Source organism: Myotis myotis, unplaced genomic scaffold, assembly GCF_014108235.1.
Source record: "Myotis myotis isolate mMyoMyo1 unplaced genomic scaffold, mMyoMyo1.p scaffold_m19_p_4, whole genome shotgun sequence".
Lineage (NCBI taxonomy): Eukaryota > Metazoa > Chordata > Mammalia > Chiroptera > Vespertilionidae > Myotis > Myotis myotis.
Genome location: NW_023416346.1, coordinates 19,378,647 through 19,395,892, shown reverse-complemented (window position 1 = coordinate 19,395,892; position 17,246 = coordinate 19,378,647).

Here is a 17,246-nt window from a genome sequence, read left to right as displayed (position 1 = left end):
GAAATATATGTAGAGCCACATATGTAATTTAAAATTTTCCACTACCCCACATTTAAAAAATGCAAAAAGAAACGGTTGAAGCAATTTTATTTTTTAAATTGTTGTAACTTTTTATTGATTAAGGTATTACAAATGTGTCTTTATTCCCCCATTATCCCCTCATCCCCCAGTCTTGCCCTCACCCTCACCCCCTGTTGTCTGTGTCCATCGGTTAGGCTTATATGCATGCATACAAGTCCTTTGGTTGATCTCTCCCCCTTACCCCCACCCTCCCCTACCTTCCCTCTGAGGTTTGAGCATCTTGGCTATACCCAAAATATTATATTTCCACGGGTAATCAAGATAAAATCATAGCAATAAAATATTTTCCTTTATTTTTTCACACAAAATGCTTAAAATCTGGTGTGCATTTTACACTTATACCACATCTCTACTCGGACTGGCCACATTTTAAGTGCTGGGAGACACATGTGGTTAGTGGCTTCCACACTGAATAATATGGTGACACTGTAGTGGTGGTTAAGCTTAACAAATAGCTTGGATTGTTCAGAGTACTCATATGCAGACAACTAGGTTTGCATACAAGTTCTCAAGGACTAAACTTATCAATACATTTATTTAGTCAAATGTGTGACTGCATATTAAAATGGTATAATTACTTCCATTTCTAGGTTGTGTTCAGTTTATAGCAGTATTTTCATGTGTGTTGGCTGATTTAATCCTCTTGACAGGTCACTGAGCCTGAAGTAATATTACCTGTCGTGAGTTTCATTATGCAGATTAAATGAGTAGAACCACATAAAAGCTCTTAGTGCAGTGCCTGAAATATTAGTGTGAATTCAGTAAGTGTTAATAATTGTCTTTATATCATAATTGTCATTACCGGTCAGAAGGCTAGGAATCTCAAGGCTTGAAGACTTTAATTTGTTTAATGTGGTAGGAACTAAGTTTACTTTCATAAAAATCAGTGCAAAATTTCAATTAAAAGACACTACTTGCTTATTCTAATATATGAAACAGTGCACAAAAATATTCTTAGTCAACCACATACCCAGCCTCAATCATTACAAAAAACTCTGTACCTAACTGTCCACATAGTTTTCCTTGCTCAAAGAATAGCCTGCCAACTTATATACTAGTAAGTACACATGTGAGGCTTTTCCCCTTTTCTGCCTTTTTTGTTTGTTTGTGCAAGTATGAGCTCACTCTATAACAACATGTTTCTGCCACTTGCATTATTTCCTTAACAAAAGATAGTGTATGTCCCTCTCTGGGTGAATGGGATTTTATGGTTCATATTTTATACTCTACCCCTTTATTTCATGTGACATTTATTTGGGAAATACTAGGAAGATAATTTTTTAACTTTACTTTTTTTAGGTAATATAAAATTTGGCCTTGTAACACTTGAGCTTTCAATTTTGTTATATTGTTGCTTCAGTCACTTCTTGAGCCAGATATTTAATTGTTTATTTAATTATTTAATTGTGATAGCTATACACAGCCATTTGGTATTTATCCAACAAATATTTATTGGTGCCAATTACATACCATCATTAAACAAAATAACCAAGACTAGTTGTCTTTATAGAACTTGCATTCTAGGTGGGAAGAGGGGCACTGACATAAACAAATTATGTACTATTAGAACCTGATAAAGATAAAGATCAGTCCTGACCGGTTTGGCTTGGTGGGTAGAGCGTCGGCCTGCGGACTGAACAGGTCCAAGGTTAGATTCCAGTCAAGGGCATGTACCTCAGTTGTGGGCACATCCCCAGTGGGGGGTGTGCAGGAGGCAGCTGATCGATGTTTCTCTCTCATTGATGTTTCTGACTCTCTATTCCTCTCCCTTCCTCTCTGTAAAAAATCAATAAAATATATTTAAAAAAGAGATAAAGATCAAAGGATAAAATACACATCTGGATTAAAGGGGATCTGGAGTTTTGGTATGGGACCAGTTGCAAAATTATATAAAGTGATCAAAGAAATCCTTGAAAGGTAACAGAATGTCACTTCAAAATATGCCAGTTTGGTATTTTGATTATTTTCAGCTGTAGGCTTTTGAAAAATAACAATCTAGGGAGAGTCTTTCTATTCCCTTTATCTATATAAAGGCAGATTCTCTAAAAGGAACAAAATTGTCATAATTCTCTTCCCATGGGGTTTCATCAGTTATAGAAGATTGACTCCTATCACAGAGAAGACTAGAAGGGAACACTACACCCAGACAAACTTTGTCACAAACGTTCACATTTCACATCTATTCTTCTAAGGGCCCACTCATCTTTCTTAAAAGTCATTTTCTATTTCCTAATAGGCCTATATCTCCTTCCCCTTTGCCTATTAGGATGGCATTCTAACTACCTGAGAGAGTTACTCTCCCTGGGTCTCTCCCATATATACAGGAAGTATACATATTAATAAACTTCTTTGTTTTATCTTATTAATTTGTCTTTTATTACAGGAGTCTCAATCAAGAAATCAGAAGGGCAGAGAGAGAATTATTTGTCTTTCCCATAGTCTCAATGTGAAGATGATTTAAAAAAAATAAATTGATTCTTAGAGAGAGAGGAAGGGAGAGAGAGAGAGAGAGAGAAACATCCATGTCAGAACAAAACACTGGCCAGGGCTAAAGGTGATTTTTGAGCAAACATCTAGGACATTGAGAGAGGGATAATATAAGCTAGAATATATATAGTAAGCCTAAAGAACATTCTATGAAAATACCCTGAGGAGTGTGGCTGGTCAATTCTGGGAATATCTGAGAGGTCAGTGTGGCTGGAGTGCAGAGATATAAGGAGAACCGTTAGGGACAAAGTTCAACAAAATAATTGGAGGCTAGTTAATATAGGTCCTTAGGCATTACAAGTGGCTGGTTTTTAACTCAAGTTCAATAGGGAATCCACTGCAGGTTTTACACTGCAATGTAGTGCCATTATTTGAATTACCAGTTAAAACAATTATTTTGTATATATTTTTAAAACAGTGCTTATAGGTTTTACTAACGAATAGGATGCCCATTAACTGAGATAGGAAGTTCTCCAGTTCAAGGAGACTACAAAGCTCATTCAGGATCAGTTAAATTTAATAAAACTTTTGGACATGCAAATAGAAATATGTCCTCTGGAGTTTAGGAGGAAACTCTAAGCTCAAAATATAAAATTAGGTGTCATTATCATACAGATGGTATTTAAAGCCATGAGACTGGTGATGTTAATTCAGGGTGTGAGTGTGGATAGAGAAAAGAGAAGGGGTTCCAGAACTGAACCCAAAGTCACACCAACATTAAGACAACAGGGAAGAGAATCCATCAAAAGAGACTGAGAAGAAACAGACAGTGACTTAAGCAGAAAACTAAAAGAAAAATCATGCTTTAGATGCCAGGTGACTAAAGTTTTGCCAGAAGAGGTGTGACCCCCTGTGTCAAAATGCTGCTAGTACATCTGTGTGACTTTGAATTAAGCAAAGGTTTCTTATATATGATACCTAAAGCACAAGCAGCCCAACAAAAAATACATAATTTGGACTTCATGAAAAATAAATATTTTGTCCTTCAAAGGACACTACTAGAGAAGTGAAAAGACAACCCACAGAATGGAAGAAAATACTTGCAAATCATATATTTGATAATAACTTATTGTTCAGAATATATCAATAACTGTTAAAACTTAATACAAAGGCAATCCAATTTTTTTAAATGAAAAAAGGATCCAGATAGCTATTCCTCCAAAAAAACAACAAAAAACCCAAACAAATGAAAAAACCCAGAGGGCCAATAGCTACATAAAAAGATGCCCAATATCATTAGTCATTTGGGGGATGCAAATCAAAACCATAATGAGATATCACTTCACATCCTATAAAATGACTAAAGTAAAAAAAGTACAATAGCCAATTCTTTTCAAGGTTGTTGAGAAAACATTGCTGGTGGGAATGTACTATTTTGGAACAAAGCCTAGCAGTTCCTCACAACATTAAACTTAGTTACAGTGTGATCCAGCAATTCCATCTAGCTGTATACCTAAGAGAAGTCAAAACATATGAACACACAACAATATCAGTCCAAATGCTCAGAAGACCATTATACATAAGAGCCCAAATCCTATATAATAAAACCCTAATGTGCAAATTGACTGAATGGCAGAATGACCAGCAGAATGACCGATTGCTATGACATGCATTGACCACCGGGGGGCAGACTCTCAATGCAGGAGCTGCCCCCTGGTGGTCAGTGTGTTCCCACAGGGGGAGTGCTGCTCAACCAGAATCTGGGCTCATGGCTGGCAAGCGCAGGGGTGGTGGTGGAGCCTCTCCCACCTCCACTGCAGGCAGGCAGTAAGGAGCGAGGGGTCCTGGACTGCGAGAGCCCTGAACTGCAAGAGGGATGTCTGACCGCCAGGGGGATCAGGCCTAAGCCAGCAGTTGGACATCTCCCGAGGGGTCCCAGATTGGAGAGGGAGCAGGCCGGACTGAGGGAGATCCCCGCCCCCCCCCGCACAAATTTCATTCACCGGGCCTCTAATATAGAAATAAATGAGGAAAGGCACAAACTTTGCACCTTAGATATAAATTCATTCAAAATTATTCAAAATTTAAATATGTAAATGATCTTTGAATTGTGAAAATTAAATGATAAAAAAATATAAACTAAACTCTATAAATGACAGGTAAGTTAGCACTGAGTAAATGACTGAGTGATTATTATTCTTATTGGTTTTCTTAATAATATTCAATAAATATAATGAAGACATTTAGAAAAGGAGAATATTAGGGACTCCATAAAGACATTTGACAGGCTGAAACCAGTTTGGCTCAGTGGATAGAGCGTCGGCCTGAGGACTGAAGGGTCCCAGGTTCGATTCAGGTCAAGGGCATGTACCTGGGTTGCGGGCACATCCCCAGTGGGAGATGTGCAGGAGGCCGCTGATCGATGTTTCTCTTTCATCGATGTTTCTAACTCACTATCTCTCTCCCTTCCTCTCTGTAAAAAAAATCAATAAAATATATTTAAAAAAAAAACTTTAAAAAAAAGACATTTGACAGATCCCCAGAAAAAATGGTATAAAGTATCTTCTATATTTTCAGCTTTATTCAGGCACAATTGACAATAACATTGTAAGATATTTAAAGTGTACATCATAATTATCAATATTTTTCATTTTAGTCCTTCTATTAGGCACATGGTAGCACCTCATTCTGATATTCCACTTCCTTAATTACAAATGACTCTTTTCATGTGCTTATTTGCAATCCCTGTATCTTCTTTGATGAAGTGTTTGTTCAAATCTTATGACCATTATTTTTAAGTTGTTTGATTCCTTATTATTGACTTGAGAATTCTTTACATGTTTTCTATACAGGTCCTTTATCAGATATATGATTAGCAAGCATTTTCTCACATTCTGTGGTTATTTTTTCATTTTCTCTATAGTGTGTTCATAATTTAAATGAAGACCATTTTATTGTTTTGCATTATCATTGTTTTTGTATCTAAGAAATAGTTTCAAATTAAAATTCTTGTTCTATTTTTCTTATAGATGCATTTTCATTTTAGGTTTTATATTTAGGTCTATTATCTATTTTGAGTTAAATTTTTATGATGAATTGTATAGTACAAAATTTATATTTTTGCATGTAGTTATATAATCTATCCAGACTCAAATTTTGAAAAGAAGACTATATCCTTTCTCTTCTAATCTTCCTTTGAATCTTTGTTGATAAGCAATTTTCTATATATGTATGGTTCTATTTCTGGACTGTATATCACATTGTTTTTATATTTATATCATTATTCCAATACCACACTGTCTTGGTTATTGTTATTTCATAAAAAGTCTTAAAAAATTAAGTAGTACACCCCTCCAACTTTGTTCTTTTTAGAAGGTATTTTGGCTATTTTAGGTCCTTTGCATGTCCATATAAGTATTAGATTCGGCCATCATCTTCTATTAAAACAAATCTTTGGGTTTATGATATTATCACCACAATAAGTCTAGTTAATATCCATCACCACACGTAGTTACAAAAATTTTTTTCTTGTGAAAAGTTTTTAGATTTACTCTCTTAGCAAATTTTAAATATGCAGTGCAATGCTGCTAACTATAGTCACCATGCTGTGCATTACATCCCCATGACTTATTTATTTTATAACTGGAAGTTTGCACCTTTTAATCCTTTTCACACTTTTTGCTCACCCCACCCTCTCTGCCTTTGGCAAACACCAGTCTGTTTCCTGTATCTATCAGTGTTTTTTTTTGGGGGGGGGTGGGGTGGGGTGGGGGTTTCTATTCATTTTTTTAGATTCCATATGTAAGTTAATTCATATGGTTTCTGTCTTTCTCTCTGACTTACTTCACTTAGCAAAATGCCTTCAAGGTCCATACATGTTACGTAAATGATGTGATCTATAACATTTTTGCCTGTAAATTCCTTGTTATAAAACTTACAGGGCTTGCATGCCTGTGAATAATTTAATCTTTCAAATATTTTAATGACAGTTTAGATAAATATGTGTCCTAAAATTTACATTTTTCTTCAATTTTTTGTCTCTGTGTCTAAAATTTCCTATTTTTCTTTGATATTTGGGGAAAAGTCACTTTAATGTGATATGTCTGTGTGTATGTTGCAGTTTCTCCATTTTTAGTATACTCTGAATCTCTTCCATTTGTTTCTTATATGTTTTATTAAGTCTGAGAAATTTATCTCCAGTGGTTTTAAAAACACTGTCTTCTTTGCATTTTTTTTCTATCTTTCTGGGCTCTATTGTCAAAATAGCAACATATTAATCCATACATTTTAACTTCTTTTATCTTTTCCCATTTCTTCTTGCTTCTTCCAAAGGATTTCCTCAAACTAAAAATTCTATGTGTTTGCTCTGTGCTTCTCAAAATAAAACCACACATCTAGCCTTTGCGCACAGTTCTCATTATTGTACACAAGGATTTACTGATTTCAACTTAGGCTCCTGTCTTCAAATTCAAGGATTATACATTGGCAGATACTTCTGGGGTCTGTATTTATAGCATATCCTCTCTACTTACTTCAGTTTATACTACTGTCCTATCTCCACTGCATTTGGCAACCCTGAAAGCTTTTCATTATTTTCAGTTTCAGCTGCCCCTAACTTCCTATAAGAGGTGTGCATTTCTGTTGCCTTATTCTCCCTGTGAATTCCAAGAGGAGAAGGAAGATAAGTGACTTTAAACTAATGTGCTCATACTAGAAATCCCCTATTATGGTATTTCATTTCAAGTCTCAAAATGATGAAAACAAATTTATAATCCTCTTAACTCTGAGCAAGACACAAGAGGAAAATACGGATTGTCTTTTTTCACTCTAACTCCCCAAGACAAGTTGTTTTTCTGCATATAAGTCCCTATGAAATACAACTCTTTCTATTTGCACTAGATATGGGTTTTTCATTTGTTCTCTTATTTCAGTGTAGTCCTTGAAATATTTAACTAATTTTAAAATATTATTTCCTGAGGAACCGGAGTTATTTAATCTGCCTTATACTGCCCCCGCAAAATGTGCACTCTCCTATTTTCCTCCTAAATTGCCTTAATATTTATGATGTTTCTACTTTCTCTGTTCACAATACCTGGTAGTTAATAGTTTTAATGTTAACTAATATGTTCTGAACAAAGAGACACAGGGGAGAAACAGTATCTCTCATGTAACTGGAAAAGAGATTGGGGAGAATCAAGTTCAATGTAATATTTTACATAGCTGATGAAATGCTGACTAAACGTTTTTCTAAATCTGTATTATTCAACTGTAGGGTTGTCATATTTAACAAAAAGAGTAGAGGTTACCCAGTTACATTTGAATTTTAGATAAACAATAGATATCATTTTGGCATAAATATATCCTACAGAATATTTGACTATAGTAATTTTCCTTACCATTTCCACATACATTTTTCAAAAGTAGGCATGCTTTGCTTAAAGCAGGGGTCCTCAAACTTTTTAAACAGGGGGCCAGTTCACTGTCCCTCAGACCATTAGAGGGCCGGACTATAGTTTAAAAAAAAAAACTATGAGCAAATTCCTATGCACACTGCACATATCTTATTTTGAAGTAAAAAAACAAAACGGGAACAAATACAATATTTAAAATGAAGAAAAATTAAAGTTAAATCAACAAACTTACCAGTATTTCAATGGGAACTATGGGCCTGCTTTTGGCTAATGAGAAGGTCAATGTCCGGTTCCATATTTGTCACTGCTAGTCGTAACAAGTGATGCAAGTGTGCATCAGTTAGTCTAGATCTGGTTGGAGGTTTCAGATATTTCATTCTGGAAAAAGGCTCTCCTAACTTCAAAAAAATAGACCTCCTAACTTCAAAAAAAATAAATCCTAACTTGTTCCTACCTCGGTCCTCAGGCAGCAGCAGGCTCTGCACAGGCAAGCTCGTGACTCGTCCGATCACACCCGAGACTGAGAGGAGGAGTTGAGAGACAGAGAGAAGGAGGGGAGTTGGAGAGTGCGGCGCACATTCCACACATGTGCACTGCGGGCCTGGGATGAGTCGGCTGCTAAGCAACAGGCAGCAGCAGCAAAAAACACCCGGCGGGCCGGATAAATGTTTTCGGCGGGCTGCATGTGGCCCGCAGGCCGTAGTTTGAGGACCCCTGACTTAAAGAAATAGGTGCAACCTGGATGGTGTTGCTCAGTGGTTGAGCATCCACTCATGAACCAGGAGGTTACAGTTTGATTCCTGGTCAGGGCACGTGTCTGGGTTGCAGGCTTGATCCCCTGTATAGGGCATACAGGAAGTTGCCGATCAATGATTCTCTTTCATCATTGATGTTTCTATCTCTCCTCTTTCTTCCTCACTGAAATCAATAAAAATATATTAAAATAAAAGGAATAGGTGCAGTGTGTTTACAATTCAGTATAGGCTTTTAATCTAAATAAAAATGAAATCTAAGTGATTCTAAATCTAAATGAAAGCATTAAGAATATGGAGCTGAATTACATACAACCTTATTAACCAATTGAAATCTTGTTTGTGGTCACAATGAATAATTTATGTAGTAACTGAAGCATTTTTATTATTACACTAGAGGCTCGGTGCATGAAATTCGTGCACGGGAGGGGGGGGTGTCCCTCAGCCCAGCCTGCACCCTCTCTAATCTGAGACCCCTTGGCAGATGTCCAACTGCCAGTTTAGGCCTGATCCTTGTGGGATGGCTGGCTCCTAACTGCTTGCCTACCTGCCGGCCTCATCCCCCTAACTGCTCTCCCCTGCTGGCCTGATCACCCTAACTGCTCTTCCCTTCCACCCTGATCACCCCTAACTGCCTCTGCCTTGGCCATGCCATGATGGCTTTGTTCGGAAGGATGTCCAGTCTAATTAGCATATTACCCTTTTATTAATATAGCTAGAGGTCTGGTGCATGGGTGGGGGCCAGCTGGTATGCCCTGAAGGGGGTCCCATATCAGGGTGGGAGTCCCCTTGGGGGGTGGGGCCAGCCTGAGCAAGGGGCCACTGGGGGTTTGCAGGCCAGCCAAGCCCCCATCAGAGTGGGGGTCCCCACTGGAGGCAGTGCTGGCCAGGGTGAGGGGCCGGGGCAGTTTGAAGGCTGGCCATGACCCATCAGGGTAGGGGGGTCTCTGCTGGGGATGGGGCCAGCCTGAGCATGGGGCTAAGGGCCATTAGCAGGCTGGTCATGCTCCTATTGGGATGTGGGTCTCCACTGGGGGGCATGGCCAGCCTGGGTGAGAGGCTGATGGAATTTGCAGTCTGGCCACACCCCCATAGGGATGATGTCCCACTGGGGGTGGGTGGGCCTGGGCAAGGGGCTGATGGCCATTTTCAGGCTAGCCACGCCCCCATCAGGGTGAGGGTCCCCACTGGGGGGCGTGGCTGGCTTTGGTGAGGGGCTGAGGGCCATTTGGGGGCAGTTTGCAGGTTGTCCAAGCCCCTGGCTTTGTCCAGAAGGACATCCAGAAGGTCTCTGGAAAGTCTCCTGGTCTAATTAGTATATTACCCTTTTATTAATATCGATTTTACAGACGTAAAATGAACTCAAATTAAATAAATAAACATGTTTGTAGGCATTTATAGTTTTAAACACCAATGTTTGTCTTAAAGACTTACCTAAACTGGTTTATGTAACCACAAATTTATCTCCTAATTTTGTAGTAGTGAAACTTGATGTTGAAGAAGTTCAAGAGCATTGAGTGTTGTCAGATGTCACATGATTATGTTCACATTGAGATAATTCCCCATAATTGCATTAACAAACATAATATATTCTTTTCAGTAATATAGGAAATTTCTATAAGAACTTTATAGAAAACCATTTAACATTTAATTTTTTATTCAGTACTGTTATGTTAATGAGTAATAACCTGTAAACTCAAACCAATGAGACCATTGGTTTCTATGAATTCCTTTATAAATTTATAAATGCTCTTAAAGGACATTATGGATAATTTCCATTTTTTAAGAAAACTGACTCTAGTAATTTTGGGTTTATATATTTCCTTAAACTCATCATACTAACAAATTACTCTATATTACTATGACTATAATTCTAACCAAAACCCTAAAAATTCTTATGAAGTATTCCTTCCTGAATAGATTGATTCAATGAAATTGTATTTTTTGTATTTTCTTTGCACAATGTTCAATACTTTGGTTGAGATTTTAATATTTATTAAAAAGAATATCTCATGGTTGCTATGGGGACTGCATAGATCAATATATGGCTACTATTTGGATTTTAAAACTAACATGAAGTTGTTTAATGTAAGCTTAAAAGTCTGTTTTTTCATTGGAAAAACAGCAAACTTTACTAAAATTATTTTGAATAGTAAAAATATCTATTTGGTATTGCAGGTGAACCTTTATCAAGGTTAGTAATATGTATAAACCATTACAAAATATATAAAAATCATGTTGGTATGGAAACAAGGTATCAGGATAAACTATAATTGTAAGTATTACAGGCACATGCAATTTCCATTGCATGTTTTATATTAAGATAAAAATTAACTACTTATCAAAATCTAATTAAAAAGTAATGTTTTTTTAGTATCAGATCATTCTTAATGTAAATGACTATAAAGCAGTGGTTCTCAACCTGTGGGTCGTGATCCCTGAAATATAGCCTACATATCAGATATTTACATTATGATTCATAACAGTAGCAAAATTATAGTTATGAAGTAGCAATGAAAATAATTTTACAGTTGGGGGTCACCACAACATGAGGAACTGTATTAAAGGGTCGTGGCATTAGGAAGGTTGAGAACCACTGCAAGGATTCAGTAAGCTAGTTAAAACCTTTGTGAGTTATGGATTATGTTATTTGGTTGTAATGAATTAATTTTTGTGTAAGTGGTGAAGTTTAGGTCCTGGTTCTCTGTGGGGGTGAGGGGGGAGGGCGTTGTTGATTATCTCAATTGTATAGCACCATTTGTTAAAGGGCTTATTCTTCCCCCATTGAATTGCTTTTTCACCTGTGGCAAAAATCAATTTTCCATACTTGTTTGAGAGTTATTTCTGGGTTTTCTATTGTTGTTTTATTTATCAACTAGAAGCCCGATGCACAAAGATTCATGTAAGAATGGGCCTTCCTTCCCCTGGCTGCCAGCACCACCTTTGCTCTGTCTGGAGCCTCCTTTCTGCCTTCGTTCTGACCCGGAGCCGCCTTTCCACCTTCCCATGCTGTCCAGAGGCCTGGAGCAGCTGGGGTGGTGCGGAATGCCTGCATCGTCACCATGGCAATGACGCAAGTGTCCCACCCCACCCTGGCCGCTTGGCGCCTGTGTATGCAAATTAGCTCGCCATCTTTGTTGGGTTAATTTGCATACCCACTCCTGATTGGCTGGTGGGTGCCACGGTGGTATGGTCAATTTGCATCTTTTTCTTTTATTAGTGTAGATGTATCTGTCCTTTTGCTAATATCACATTGTCTTGATTAATGTAACTACATATGTCTTGAATTTGGGAAGAGTCATTCCTCCTACTTTATTCTTTTTCAGAATGCTTTTTAAAAGCTATTCTAGTTTCTTTGTCCTTTTGTATAGGTATCTACAAAATGTTTTCCTGAGACTTTAATAAGAAATGACCTAAAACCTGTATATCAAGTTGAAGGAAATTAACACCTTTGTGATTGTAACTCTTCCAATTCATGGCTATAAGATGACTCCATTTATTTAGATATTCTTTGATATTTTTCATCAGCATTTTGCATTTCTCAGCATACAAGTCTTGTACATTTTTTTTAGAATTATACCTAATTATTTTATATTGAGTGGTTATAATGGTGTGTATTTCCAATATGTGTTTCTACTTGTTCATTGCTAGTATGCAAAATTCAATTATTTTTTATATATTGATCTTGTATCTTGTGGGCTAAGTAAATTCACTGGTTAATTTCAGGACATTTGTTTTGGATATTTCATTTAGAAAATCAAGCTACTTGCAAATAAAGTCAGTTTTATTCCTTCTTTGCTGACTTGTGTGACAATTTTATTTTGTCTTGTTTTATTGTATGGGATATTAAAGCCAAAACAATATTTTAAAAGAATAACAACATTGGAAGACTTATACTGACTAATTTTTAAATGTACTACATAGCTACAGCAATCAAGACAGAGTGGTTCTGATAGAAGTATAGACACATAGATCAATGGAATTGAATTGAGATCTAGAAAAAAAGTCATATATCTATTGCCATTTGACTTTTGAAAAGGGTGCTATATTCACCAAATTACATGTACAATAGTACAGATCAACTCAAGACAGTATGCATACTTTAGAGACTGTGTCTTCCTAAACACTCCTTAAGCTTGTTCTTTAGACCTGGGATCTTTTTTTGTTGTTGTTGTTAATCCTCACCCAAGGATATTTTTCCATTGATTTTTAGGGAGAGTGGAAGAGAGAGGGAAAGACAGAGAAATATCGATGTGAGAGAAACACATCGATTGGTTGTCTCCTACACCAGCTCTGATCAGGGCCCCCGCCATGGAAGAGCCTGCAACCAAGGTACGTGCCCTTGATTTGCATCAAACCTGAGACCCTTTGGTCTGCAGGCCAACGCTCTATCCACTGAGTCAAACAGGCTAGGTTCTAGACCTGGGGTCTTCACCTCTATTCTAAAATTCTAGTACTTACCTGGTCAGTTCAGAGTCTCATGGAAGACAGTTCATAGAGTTTGCCAGTGACATTCTCTTGAAATTCCAGTTCCATCTGAGACCTTGAGGCATAAAATGGCAGTTAATTGACTAGTGGTAGTTAAATCACAACAAATACAAAGGATTATTCCAGATAATCACATTCTGATAGGTAGATAATTGGCTTCTGAAGGAGACATCAAGGGAACATAATTAAATGTGTATTTTGTCTTTGAAGAAAACAGTAATTTAATTGCTTTTTTTTTTTAAATCTCTTCTCAGTTTTCAGGGGAAGCTAAATCCTTAAAATTAAAAATATCTGTATCACAGGTGAAATTATCTACAAATACACATCAAGCAGCTGGCCTGCCATGTAAGTAATCTTTAAATCTTAATCATCATTACTGCTATTATGTTTGGCCAATTTTAATACAAGTATAGTTAATATCTTTGGTTTACAGAAGAGAAAACTTATGGTTTCTAGAAATTAAGTGACTTTAAATTTCCACATAAAATGATTTTCCTGTTCTGTGGTACCAATTATTTTTATTACTTCTCATAAAAAAATTTCTTAATAACAAAAATTCTTTTCACCATTACCAATGATACCAGGCAAGAAAACATAATAACAAAGACAAAAGTAAAACCTTCTCCACTCATTCTTCATTTCATACTTCTTTAAATCAATATTAATTGCCTATTCATTTTCAACATTTGTCACATTCAGGACAGTATTCAGGCATGTCTTTGTATAGAATCAATTTTGTAATAATAACATTTATTTATTTTTTGTCTTTACAAAGCCAGTCCATAGTTTGGCCTTGGCAGCCTCTAGAAACATGGGATTATACTATTCACATTCTGCAGAGCGTTTTTGTTACTGACCTTTAGCTGGGCTGTTCAGTACTGAGCCTTCCGGTAATCAATCAGTTTGGAGTGGTTTTCTAAGGGTTTGACTATGGCAACATCCTGCTCCTGTGACAGGAGAGCTTGAAACAAAATAGCATTTTATTATCACCTGATACATCTTTTTCATTAAATAGCTCGTCATGAACCTCCAAATAGGTGACAGTAACTAATAATATTTTTTCATGTTTTTTTTTAAAAATTTAAATTCTTTATTGTTAAATACATTTTTTTAAATTCAAAATTTAATATATGCAGACTGAGTTTGGGTATGTTATAAATTGACAATATATCTGTGGATGTTTCTTTCTGTTAAATACCCACTTTATGCAAGAAGAGAACTCTCAATTCAGTTTATTTATGCTTGTCGACAATTGAGCCAATAGCCCAAGGTTTCATTACTGTAATATTAAAATAGCATTGAGGATCTGGTTTCAAAAACCTGCTATACCCTCTTTATTTAAGGATTTTATTAAATATTCAACCCACTTACTTTTAGATATTAAGATAAACAACTGCTTTCCTTATTTATGAAAACGATCCTTTTTTTTTTTTTTTGAGTTTAGCTAACCTACTCCATGGTAATGTTGCCATGGCATCCTTTTTGTTTTGCAAAGTGGCCTGCAGTGACCTTTAACTGACACTAAGACCCTCATGCAATTGCATGCCCTAGATAACAGCCTTCAGAGTCACATGTAAATATAAGTACACCTAATATGACCTCCCCAACAGCCTTGTGATCAAAAGTCTCCTCTCCCTCCCAGGGCTTTCCCCTTATATGCCCCTTATGTAAGACCCCAGTGAGGCTTACCTAAACTCCATTCTTTTGGTTTGAATTGAGCAAGCCATCTTAATAATGGGAACCCCAATTCACTCCACCCATGGACCTTAATAAAGACGTGTTCCCCATCCAGGTTCTCTTGCTTTGGCTACACTCTGCCTGGACCTCCACCTGTGGCCTCTTGAGGTTTGCCAGGTACTTCCTCCAGGACCTGTGAGTAATAAGCTTTTTTATTTCAATTTTTCTTGTGGTCTGGCACCCTGTACTCCACTTAACAAGTGTTAATTTGACAAATTCATAACAGCCTTTTATTCTAGAATGACTAAATTCACTAAGGAAAATGCAAGATCTTTTCAATACAGAGTTTTCTCCTTTTCTGATATGTGCAATTAGCCATTTTTATAAAACTCTTTCTATTCAATTAGATTTTCTTCTCTTCCTCATCAATAGTATAACAAAATCTAAGTCTACTCCTTGGAATTTGGGTCACTTTGTTCTGTTGTGATTGTTTAAATTTTTAATTCTATTGCCTTTCCTACTGTGTTTTGTTTGTTCTGAAATGGAGACATAATTTTAATATAATTATATTCAGCAGTTTAACAGTTCACATTATTCTTAACATGTATATTTTAGGTGCTGGATGTTTACCTCTATTTTGGGATCAAGTTTGAAGTGATTTGGTTGCTGACATATCCATGTTTGTTCTGGCAATCTCCTGAAAACAGGTAACTCACATCATTTTATTAAAAATAAAAGTGTGTTTTAATAATAACTAATTAATGGAATTATTAAATTTAATTATAAAAAATAGCCCTAACCGGTTTGGCTCAGTGGATAGAGCTTCGGCCTGCAGACTGAAGAGTCCCAGGTTCGATTCCGGTCAAGGGCATGTACCTTGGTTGTGGGCACATCCCCAGTAGGAGGTGTGCAGGAGGCAGCTGATCAATATTTCTCTCTCATCGATGTTTCTGACTCTCTATCTCTCTCCCTTCCTCTCTGTAAAAAATCAATAAAAAATATATATATTCCTCAGGTAGATTCAGTTCTAAATATAAAATAAATGTGTATTACGAAAACTTTCTGTTAGGGAACCAAATGTTAGAGTAATATGATTACTTCTATTTTCATGTTGCTTGGTAGTTTACAAAAATATTTTCTCATATTAGCTCATTGAATGCTCACAACTGATTTATTTTATAGAATTAACAATAAAGGTCTTTTGAAGTTTCCATGAGATAATCTACATAAAATTTTGAAGAATTTTACCGATCAAGGAAGTAAAAATTAAATAAAAGGTAATTATTTTTCCACTTTTTAGTAATATAACAGCATACATTATCATCTTATTATAATAATAGGAAATGTTATATATATGGAGATTAAGTAGTGTAAGTTTATTTTCACTTTCATCTATACTATATTGATTTTAATTAACATATTTTACATTCTTGGAATAAATTTTTCATTTTAAAAATAAAAATATATCAACTCTGTAAAAAATGTATATTTTCCTTTATAGATTTTTAATTTTTTAAACTTTTTATTTTGAAATAATTGTACATAAATAAGAAGTTGAAAAATTATACAAGTAGGTCCCATCCACTCTTTCCCTAGTCTCCACCAATCTTGCATAAGTATAATACAATTTCAAAACCATATCACTAGCATAAACATTACTTCTTATTTTTAATTAGTAAAATACAGAACAATGATACACACATTGTTTTCTGCAAATAATTTTGTATATTAGATATTCAGTGTGAACATTATTCTAGATTAGTGTTTTTTAAAATATATGTTGTAAGCTATTTGTGAGTTTTGAAATCAATGGACTTGAGCTATCTTATTTTATAAAGGCCTAAAAGAGAATTCAAAGGAATAAGAGATTTTTCTGTATATACTAAGGGTATTTGTATTGTTTGTAAATTTGTAAATGTGTAAATATGTGTGTGCGTGTCCTTTTATAGGACATGTGTACAAAAAACTGAGATATGTTGTGATAATATAATGGCTTATATTTGTATGTTGTTTTTAAGCTTCCAGAAGAACTTCCTCATTGGCACCTCATGACAATCCTGTGATATAGAATTAATCCTATTTTCTAAATCATAGGATTGTTGTGAGGATCATATGAGATTATTCATCTATTAATACTATCACAAATGATCAGGAAAGTAGAAGGATGCAAAATAAACATCCCAGAATCAGTTGCATTTTTATACACTAATAATGAATTAGCAGAAAGGGAAACTAAGAAAACAACCCCTTTTACAGTTGCATTAAAAAAAAGAAAGAAATTTAACCAAGGTTTTAAATGACCTGAACTCTAAAAATTATGACACTGAAGAAAGAAATTGAAGAAGATACAAATAAATGGAAGCATATATCAAGTCCATGAATAGGAAGAATTAACATTATTAAAATGTCC